This window comes from Triticum dicoccoides, chromosome 6A (assembly GCF_002162155.2).
Source record: "Triticum dicoccoides isolate Atlit2015 ecotype Zavitan chromosome 6A, WEW_v2.0, whole genome shotgun sequence".
Classification (NCBI taxonomy): domain Eukaryota; kingdom Viridiplantae; phylum Streptophyta; class Magnoliopsida; order Poales; family Poaceae; genus Triticum; species Triticum dicoccoides.
In genome coordinates this window covers 610,854,341-610,864,176 of record NC_041390.1, presented here as the reverse complement: position 1 = coordinate 610,864,176, position 9,836 = coordinate 610,854,341, and the positions used below count along the sequence as shown (strand labels likewise).

The 9,836-nt window shown below is 50.1% G+C and overlaps 1 pseudogene; it reads left to right on the top strand.

Moving 5' to 3' along the window:
* The first annotated feature begins 266 nt into the window (after window positions 1–266).
* Window positions 267–5,124, top strand: LOC119316117 (annotated as a pseudogene).
* Window positions 5,125–9,836: the final 4,712 nt, after the last annotated feature.

Here is a 9,836-nt window from a genome sequence, read left to right as displayed (position 1 = left end):
AAGACGTACGACTACATCAACCAATTTAACGCTTCCGTTGTCGATCTAGAAGGGTACGTAGATCACACTCTCCCCTCTCGTTGCTATGCATCACCAAGATCTTGCATGTGGATGGCTTCTACAAGGCCCTATTTACCCCCACCCCTCGGGATGGGGCTAGTCTCGCCCCCGACATTTGGTCGGGTGCGCAATTGGTCTCTGATGCGGCCAACGCCGCTTTAGTGTCCCCCTTCGCCGAGGATGAGGTTCTCCAGGCTATTAAAGGGATGAACCCCGCCTCGGCCCCGGGGCCGGACGGCCTGCCAGTAATGTTTTTTAAGACGTTCTGGCAGACCATCAAGCCAGAGGTCATGGCTCTGTTTGAGGAATTCTTCTCGGGTTCCATGGATCTTGGGCGCCTTAACTATGGCATCGTGACCCTCATCCCCAAGGTCCCGGGCGCCTCCGACATCCGCCAATTTCGGCCAATCACTGTGATCAATGTGATTTTCTGGATCTTGGCTAAAGGGTACGCCAATAGGGTGACCATGCTCGCGGATGCCATTACCCACCCGAATCAATCCGCCTTCATTCAAGGACGATTTATTCTTGATGGGGTTCTGGTATTTCACGAAGTACTTCATGAGGTCCGGCAGAGACACCATCGGGCGGTGTTTCTGAAGCTTGACTTTCATAAGGCCTACGACACGGTTCACTGTCCCTTCTTGCGAGAAGTGTTGCTTCGCAAGGGCTTCGACGATCGTTGGGTGACTAGGGTCATGCAACTTGTCTCCTGCGAGCGGACTGTTGTGAACATCAACGGGGACATTGGACCCTACTTCCCCACCCTCTGTGGGGTTCGTCAGGGTGATCCTTTCTCCCCCTTTTTGTTCAACATGGTGGTTGATGCCCTGGCATCCATCCTTGATAAGGCCAAGGATGCTGGCCATATTCATGCATCATTCCTCACCTCGTCGGAGGGGGAGGGGCCTCCCTCCTCCAATATGCGGACGATACCATTATTATGGTGGAGGGTTCCTCCCGTGACATCGCTAACCTCAAGTTCCTCCTCCTGTGCTTCCAACAGATGTCGGGCCTAACCATTAACTTCGATAAGAGTGAAGTGATGGTGCTCCGGTACCTCCCTGAGGAAGCACAATCCATAGTGGACCGCCTTAATTGTAGGTTGGGCTCTTTCCCCACGACATACCTGGGGATCCCCATCAGCGACTCACGCCTCACCGTGGCGGACCTCCGCCCCACGGTGACCTGTATGCAACACCGTGTTGAACCCTGGAAAGGGCGCTGGCTGTCAAAGGCTGCTCGGGTGATCCTTATCAACTCTTCGCTCGCTAGCCTTCTATGGTTTCTCATGAGCTTCTATAGCCTCCATGAGACCCTCCATCAGGAGATCGCCAAGTACCAATCCAGATTCTTCTGGGCTAGCGAGGGGGATAAGCAGAAGTACCATATGGTTAGCTGGCCGGATATCTGCAAACCCAAGGACCAGGTAGGTCTAGGGATCTTGTCCTCCCGCCGCATGAACATAGCCCTCCTGACCCGCTGGCTCTGGCGCATTGCCAACGGCAACGGAGGTCTCTGGCTCACCATCATCCGGAACAAATATCTTCGTGGACAGCCCCTTGCCTTCTGTCAGCGCTCGGGCGGCTCCCAGTTCTAGCAGGCCATCGTCTAGCTGCTTCCGGTGCTTCGTATTGGCACCTCCATAGCGGTTGGTACGGGATCTTCGACACTGTTCTGGCTGGACCGATGGCTTGGGGACTCCCCCTTGGCCGCGCGATTCCCTGCGCTCTTCTCAATTGTAGTTGACCCTCGTATCTCTATCGAGGCGGCCCTTATTGACTTAGGGCGCCTCGCCTTCCGACGCCCCTTCGGGCCTCCAGAAGTGGCTGCCTGGGACACCCTTATGCAGGACATTGCCCTCCTCCCTATGGATGGCATTGGCTCCCCGGATATAACGCCTTGGCGGCTCGAGCCTTCGGGCTGCTTTTCCACCAAATCACTCTACACGGCATCGCCCCCTCGACGGCACCCGAACCCTTCAGTTTGATCTGGGATATCCGCCTGCCCTTGAAGATCCGGATCTTCTTATGGCAATGGATTCGCGTCCGCCTCCCAACTGGCGTGGAGGTCCGTAAGCGTAATGGACCTGGGAACGAGATGTGCCCCTTGTGCGACACGGTGGAGGATGCTAACCACATGTTCTTCGCCTGTCATACGGCCCAGTTCCTCTGGTCCTGCTTCCGCGAGACAGTTGGGGGTCAGTGGTGTAACACCAACTTCCCTGACCTGCTTGCTGAAATCCATGCTCCCCCCCCGCGCGCTACCGCCATCTCAGATGGCTCTGCGTTGGGATCCTCGCTTGGACACTTTGGACCGTCCGCAATAAGCTTGTCATTCAGAAGGTCCCTCTTCGACGTGCTTCTGACGCCATCTTTAATATGTGTGCTTACTTGCAGCTTTGGCGGCCGTTAGCCGCCCACAGGACCGGGACGTCATCAACAACCTCATCGCCGACCTTCGATCGATGACCTTCAGCTTGGCGCCCCCGCTCCCCTCGCCTCCTCCGGAGCCAGACTAGATGTTGTGCAGCACCCTGTGTGTGCGTGCCTTTTGTTTTGCTTTTCAGGGCTTGTTGAGTTGTGCCCTCAGCATTAACCCTTTGCCTTCTTTTCGTAGTCAGACTTATGCGTGTGTGTGTGTTGTGGCCGAACTTTGTTTGGGTGTTGGGCATTGTCTATAAAACGGGGCGAAAACCTTTTTCGGTAATGCAATCGATGTTTCTTATTCCAGCAGAGATACTATTCTCTTCTCCCTTATTTACTCCTACTGCATTACATATATGCGGGAAGAATGATGACTCCACACTTCATTGCTTCCTTCCAACCAGACGTGGTCCTACGAAAGCGACATAAACGAAGGGAGATCGCCCAAATTTCTATCTTTTAATCTACTTTTTGTTTTGGTGCATAGTATTATGATGTGTGAAGTCTACTCCAACATTCCACCGAGTGGCATCAACCAGCTTCATAAAATACGGTACTATTTTCCACTCCTAGTCTCTTGTAGCTAATTATTAATTTAAGGTTGATAAGGGACAAGGCAAATTTTCTACGCATGCGATGGATGCATGAGCTAGTATATATATCAAATGCTAATGGTGTGACAACCCGGCTTAATATTAATGATAGACCGAAGCCCATTCGAAAAGAACCTCAAAGTTAAGCGTGCTTGATTTGCAACAATTTAAGGATGGGCCAGTTTAGATCCCATGAATTGATGGGTTTGGTTGGGACGTTACAAATTAGTATTAGAGATGACCCTCGCGGTAACACGGGCATGTGCGGGTCAGTGATGCATATATGAGGCACATGTGGATGTTGGCACTAGCGCGCGCAGACGTATGCCAAGAGCGAACGTTCCTGCTGGGCAGATGGGGACGTCAGGTTCTTTGGAGGGAGGAGGGTATATGTGACATCCTGACTTAATAGAAATTATAGACTAGTCATATTAACAAGGTGCACCTTCTTTTTCGGGAGCCCATCCGAAAGAAATCTTAAATTAAGCGTACTTGGCTTTCAACAATTTGAGACTAGGTGACCGATTTAAAGTTGATTTCGGGTGAGCATGAGTGAGACGAAGGTGAGACATATATTTGATTGGTCATCAAAGGATGGGTAAGGTTTACTTAGAGGGGAGTCAGGGGACGTCAGTGACACGACAAAGGTGGTGGCTTGGGTGGGGCGGGGTGGCGAGGTGCGGCGGCCGCTGGTGGCGGATGGAAGGCAGCAAACCATCATCGGATGGAGGTTCGTCAAGGGCTGGAGAAAGAATGTGGTTGGGATGATAAAGATGGCTCCTAAGCACTAGATGCAGATCTAATTGATAGGAGAAAATTACATAACTTCAAACAAAATCCTAGTCACTGGATTTGTAGTATTTTTTTCTAAAAAACACAATACATAAATAGATCTTTACATATACGCGCACACGCACACACACAAACATACACTCTTATGAACGCACGCATGCAGATTCAACCTCTATGAAGACCTCTCAGAAATGTGAACCAGTACATCTTAAGATCGACAAACTCGTCATAGTCATCATAAGAGGCACAACCCCCTTTTTTTGCGATGAGGCAACGGAACAATGAAGCTGCCTGTCTCTGTATATGATGGACCAAATCCAATAATGCTGTAGTGCGGAATCAAATCTAGCCGGCTGCAGTGCAGCATGGATCGATGTGATCTACCTTCGCTTTCTGGCTGTCTAGTGAAATCCCTGCAAGCATGGTGCTCAATCAAGGCCTCCACGGAACAAAACCTCGCAACTCTTTGCTCCCTGGCGGGTCCCTCCCAATGGCACGCACGGTCGTCCGCCGCTTTGGTGGCGCATGTCGAGTGGGCTCTGTCCCCTTACAGAAATGGGTTGTGCACGGACAGCACCAGCACGAGCTGCTTGTTGGGGACTTGTCGTGCCGTGTCGCTCTCGATCGGCGGTGCCTAATTTTTTTTTGCGGATAAAAGGATTTCATTCATCAGGAAATGTAATTACAATCAGCGGCAACAATGCTCGCAATCTCGTCCGGGGGAGAACGCAACCAGCAAGCAGTACACTGTTGTGTACGTCCCATATGAGCGAGAGTGTGACAACATTCCGCTTGATCTTCATAATTTGAATCCTTCTTTCTTGAGACAGTATTGATTTGATCTCCATTACTTTGTCAGTGTGTGCTGAACGGTCTTTTCCGGCTGCCGAAATTAGTTGCACCGCATCAGCGCTGTCAGTCTCCACAAGGATATCTAGTTCAGTCCAATTAAGAGACAGAGTAATTCCTTCATGGATTGCTGCCAACTCGGCTTCCAGGGCGTCCGCACAATTCCCAAGCCTTCTGATCGCTGCCAGCATTGCAGCCCCCAGGTGGTCACGTAAGATCATCCCCGCTCCGGCCGTGCCATCAGTTGGCTGGAAGGAACCGTCGACATTGAGTTTCACACAGCCAGCCACCGGAGGTGTCCAATGTTCCACATGACATATGGGGTTCTGCTTCCGCACAGGCTCGCTGAAGTAGTCGACCACCTGTTTACCTTTGATGGGGTCTGCGTCTGGGTGCTGTTGTAGCGACAACAGGGAGTAAATTGCATAAAACCATCACTTTGAGGGCTAGATTTGCAAAAATCACTAGGATACAGATTCGCTGCAGACAGCACCACGTCTAGCGTAATTCTTTTGCAAAAAGCACTAATTGGCGGATCGGCCCGTGTTAAGTGAGTTTATGACAGTTGGGGCCCGTTTTTCGCCTACGTGGCACTCCAGGCCGTCCCGACAGCCGGCAGACGGCGTTAGACGGCGCGTTAGGTCTCGTCTTTAGTCATCCCCGCATCCGTCTCTGTTTCCCCATTCTTCTTCCCCCTCCCCCTCGCTCCCACCGCCGTCTCCCCCTCCCGCTCACTCCCGCCACCGCCGCCCCCTCCCCCTCGCTCCCGCCGCCGTCGCCCCCTCCCCCTCGCTCCCGCCGTCGTCGCCCCCTTGCCCCTCGCTCCCGCCGCCGTCGCCCCCTTGCCCCTCGCACTGCAGAGATGCGTAGCCCGGTGAAAGGTGGAGTTGCTGGTGGCGGCGCTCCGCCCGGCAGCGGAGGAGGACCCGCAGTGGATCTAGGCGAGCTTTGCGGGAGCTCGAACCCTAGCAAGTCGACGGAGGAATCAGAGGAGGAGGACCCGCAGTATTCGATGGAATACCGGGCGGCGAGAGCATTCGCCGTGGCGGTGAAGGCCAATCCGACGGGAAGCCAACACATCGGGTCATCCTACGGCGGCTATAGTGAGATCCACTTTTCTTTGCTCTTCCCCTTCCCATTCTCCATTCAATGAGTACTCCCCTTCAATTGCGTTGCTAGTGTACTCTAGGGTTAGGGTCCATATTGCTCTATCCTATCAGATGGAGTAGAGTAGATGCTGTGGATTTGTTGTCATGTGCTCTAGTGTTGACATAATTTAGATTAGTTCAGATTATGTGATTTGTTTGTCATGTGCCCTAGGGTTGACATTTTTAGATTAGTTGACAAATAAGCTGATTTAGTTGATTTTATAAACGAGCAGCAAGGTTATCCTGGTATAGTATATGATTATGATATTGTTATTCAGTTTATTTTAGGTACACTGTTAATTGGAGTGAAATTAGACATTTGGTTAGGTTCACTGTTAAATGAGTTATCTTGTTATCTGCTTTATAAGTGACAAAGGATTGTATTAGTGCACTGACATGAGTTGTTTCATTAGTGTTATTCAGTTATAATTAAGCACTTATACTGCTATGTATTTTATATTATTTGCAGTCTGGATGATGAGGTTTGGGAATTGAGGATGCATTTCCATGACAGAGACAATATTGGGAGATCTATGATGATGTCAAACATAACATTTTACAACCTAGTAGCACTGATAGAAACAGAAGGTTATGGATTTAAATATTACATGTACTATGTCAGGGATCCTGGGCTTGGTATAGAAGGAATGGAAGAAATAGATGACGATGACAAGCTTGAGGAAATTCTAGACAACATAGCATTGCAAAATCAAAAGATATTGAATGTGACAGTTGTTAGGGCCAGTTCTCCCAATGCTGCAACTATAAACACCAGCTCCAATGTTATTGAGCAGCAAATCCCTCTAGAAGAAATTGGAGAGCCCAAACTATATCAGATAGATGAAGGAGGAGTGCTGTTCAGTGCAGGAAATGTGCATGTAGCAGCAGGAAGTTCAGAAGCAGCAGAACTGGAGCCAATGCCCATACAGTTTCAAACACAGCATAGCACAAACAATTTGGAGGAGCAACTTGCTTTAGGTGATGTACAAGTGGAAGAAAATCCTGTAAACAATTCAGAGGAGCAAATGGAAATTGAAAAGGTTATGGAGGAGACAAGGAGGAAGGAAATTCAAATGTTTAGGAAGAATAAGAAAAATAAAGAGAAGGACACTTCTTTGAAGAGAAAAGCTGCAGTGATGGATAATGAGGAGGACAGTGATGATGATGATTTGGAAGAATATGGTGATATCCTTGCTAGGCTTGAGGAGATGAAAAGACAGAGGGAAGATCCACTCCTTCATTTTGAAGGGGACACAGATGTTGAGGAAATGTATGAGAAAGAGGAGGAGGATGCACTATATGAGCCTGAAAGTGAAGAAGAGGAGGAAGAGGATGAAGAGAGTACTTTGGAGGAAGAGAGTAATCTGGAGCTGGTAGGGCAAGATGGACAGAAGAAGAAAAAGGAGAAGAAACACAGAAAAGGCCCAACAAGCAGATCACATGCAAGTGTAGAGGAGTTGTTTGAGGAGGACTGGATACCATCTTCTGATGAAGACAGGAAACCAATGGACTTGGGTGTGGAAGATGATGATGGTGCAGAGGCATTGGCATATGTTTTGCCCAATGGCAGGAAAAGCAGAGCTAAGAAGATGAAGAAAAGGTGATGGTATGATGAGAATAGAGCTCACCCAGCAGAGCAATTTGTGAAGCATCTTTGCTTCATTGATGTGTACCAGTTCAGGAATGCACTTCAAACAATGCACATTGCACAGAACAGGAACTATGAGTACCATAGAAATTGCTGTCACACCCTAGCTAGTTCATGCATTAGAGTGTTGCATCATGTTTATTCTTTCATCAGAAACCTGAAATGGGGATGACAGAACCCCCAGTCCCCTCTGAAACCAATTAGGGTTTACTAAAAACTTTTTCAATGAACCTGAAATGCCCTTCTAAAATGCCCACCATTTTTGTCTTGGTTCAGAACCTCTGCCAAAAGTGATGCACATTTTCCTAGGCCATCTTAGGGTTTGTGAATTAAATCATAGATATTTGAATTTGGGCATTTAAAATTATATAAAATATTTAAATGCTCAAATATCTCCAAACTAAAATGTTTCATGTTGGAAATAATCCAACTATGGCCCAGGAGTAGTTTGGTGATTTTAGGAGTTGCCTAAGTATTTTTATTATTAAACAAAGTTGCAGAAGTATTAAAAAACAGAAAACAGAGAAAAATAGAAAAACTTACCTGGCGCCAGCACCCGGCCCACCTGCCGGCCCAGCCCAGCGCCGCTCCAGCGAGCTGCTTGCCGGCTAGGCAGGCAGGCAGGTGCCCGACGGCGACCGCAGCGCGCGCCACGCACCTGCTCACCGCCTCGCCGCTCCCCTCGCCCGGTGACGTCGTGGATCGCCCTCCCTCTCTCCCCTGAACCCCCCAGACACCCCCTTTCCTCTCCAGCTCCTCCCCCTCGCGCCCCCCCAGCCATGGCCAATGCTACCGCCGCCGTGCCTGCGTCGTAGCCGCGCTCCCCGCCGCCCGTGCGTCCTCTCGTCGTGTCCAGGAGCTCCGCTGCTGTCCACTTCATCGAGCAAGCCGAGCCCCGAGCGCTCGCAACGCCCGAGTCCACCGCACCGACCTCGCCCGAGTCCGCCGTCGCCGGAGATCCCCTTCAACGCCGTCGTCGCTCCGGTCCGTCCCCGTCCACACCAAGGGCTTCGTCGAACTCCCTGTGAGCTTAGCCATCTTCCCCTCCCTTCTTTTCTTGCTCCCGAGCCGTGTAGCGACCTCCCGGAGCTCAACCGCACCCACCGCCGTGGAGCTCGTCGCCGACGTGCTCCCGATCATCCTCCGGCCACTCCACGGTGTCCATCATGCTCACCGCGTCACGTAGCACCTAACTTGCTACTCCCCGCACCTCACCGACCCCCCTAGCGACAAGTTCGACTTCGGCCAAACTCCGATGGCCGCCAAAGTCGTCGCCGGCGCCAACTCCGGCCACCCCGACCCCAACGGACTCCACCAAGAGCTGCGGCTTGACCTCAGCTCCTCTCCGGTGGCCTCCGCGACCCATTTGGTGGCCGAAACGGCCAAAACCACTTCCGCCGCCGCGTCGGGCTCGCCAGCGGCTAAACGCCGGTGCAGCCGACCTGGGTTTGACCACGGGTGGGCCCTGGTTGACTCTCCTGAGTCAATGACAGGTGGGGCCCAACCCTGTTAACTAATTAGGATTAGTTTAAATTAATTTTAGTTTAATTAATCACACTGACACGCGGGACCCACTGTCAGGTTTGACCCGGACGTGTCTCGTTGACCTGCTGACGTCACACTGACGTCAGGCTGACGCAGTAATTGATTTTCTGGATTTAATCTAATATAGGAAATTCCAGAATATAGTTTAAACTTCAAAAATTCATAACTTTTATTCTGTAACTCCAAATCAGACAAATTATATATGAAAAATGATCAGAAAAATCCAATCTATCCATCTGTACTATTTTCATGTATGATTAAACAAGTTAACCTGATGTTTAATGCAGAACAAGGAAATACACTTTAAAGGGCCATGTTTGAGTTTGAAATTTGAATCTTTGATTCAAATTGGTTCAAACCCTTCTGGTCTTAGTTGCATTAGCCCAACTCACTCATATTGCCATGTTTCATGCATGCATCATATAGTTGCACATTGTTTGGTGATGGTTGTGTATCGGTGTTCTTGCGGCAGGTTCTGCCTCCGAGGAGTACCGTGATTACCCTAACGAAGAACAGTATCAGTTCATCGAACCATCAGGCAAGCAACCAACCATTTGATCATATCGATACAATCCCATGTTCTCGCTCCTGCTCTCTTTTACTGCATTAAGACAACGCGTTTCAAACTGCTGTGTGCTACGGTAGTTGAACCCACTTCCTCTGCATGACCTGTCATTGCCACAGTAACTAGATGAAACCCACTAGCATGTGTAGGAGTTGATTGAGCCATATGTATGTGTTGTTCCTACCTTGCTATGCCTGCTATGCTTAGAGT